Raw genomic sequence first — 1,331 nt, forward strand, 5'->3', positions numbered from 1 at the left:
AAATAAATAGTAATTGAGGCTTCATTTATCAAAATGAAAATGACGATAATGATAATTCTAATACAACAAACATTTGTGTTTGTAGAAATACAAAATGATAATTGTTCATGGATAATAATCCTATCGAAAGTATCAAGCGTTATCATAGTGGCATTTTTTATTTTATTAGTAAGTATTATTAAACTCTTTACATGTTTTTTACTTATTCTGTCGTTATAATGAATAACTGGTAGAACTCTTAGCTTACTGTATCCACTCATTCAAACACGCGTAACGGACCATTTCGCTCAGGCATCGGACTCAGTAGTACTCACAACTATGTCACACTATCCTTGATAACTTATAAGATTAATGCCATCATTCAACAGCTTACAAAATTTATTTTTTAATTACTCTCTAACTGAAATTAAATTCTAGAGAGACGATTCCTTTACTCACAATCAAACAATCAATCACTTTTCGAAAATCGATATAAAATTATATTCATCTATTGCAATGATAAATAGAAGTATAAAATTACTTCTATTTATGGTGAAACTCAAAAGCTCAATTATCTTTCCAAATATGTGGATATCGTTCAAACCATGTGATTACATAATTTCTATATTTTAAAAATCTGTATGAAAGTTCGTAGTGCAGCAAAGTATAAAGTTTGATGCAATTTTATTACATTTATTTAATTCAATTTTTTAGTATCGTTTTTATTTCCGATTATTAAACTATAAAAAATTGGCATCTTGCTTGATTTTTTCAAAGCTCAATATATAACAAAAAGAACGCATAATTTTAATGTTTTCAGCTGTACTTATTCACGTCCAAAACCACTTACACTGTAGAAACTTGCTAAATTTAGGACTCTCGTATAACAAACGAACAGCTTATAAAACATTTACTTGCAGCTTCATTTAAGATACCATTATTGTTTCGATATCTTACGACTTTTAAGCACTTTCCTCATTACACGTAGTCTTATCACATACAACTATGTATGACTAAATACATTCTGTGTTTACATCTATCCATACAAATAGTTTTTTCTTTTTGTGATAAAAGTTTACAAGATATACCACGAATCGTTAAAATTGTTGCCGTCAAATTTGTGTTTGTTTGCAATACCGCGTTGCAAATAAATACAGCTTATAATATATAATTAAAGAATTAAATCAAGTAATATTGGTTCTCTCTTCTTTATTTTATGATCCTTTATTAGAATCAATAGTGGCCTATCTTGATACCCGAATCGCATAGTATCAAATGTAATGGCTTCAGGGTTTCAAGTAGAGTTATTCGATTCACTTGTATAATACAAATCGTTGACATTTTATTTAAAA

The sequence above is a fragment of the Ceratina calcarata genome, unplaced genomic scaffold, assembly GCF_001652005.2.
Source record: "Ceratina calcarata isolate Rehan_Ccalc_2016 unplaced genomic scaffold, ASM165200v1 scaffold328.2, whole genome shotgun sequence".
Lineage (NCBI taxonomy): Eukaryota > Metazoa > Arthropoda > Insecta > Hymenoptera > Apidae > Ceratina > Ceratina calcarata.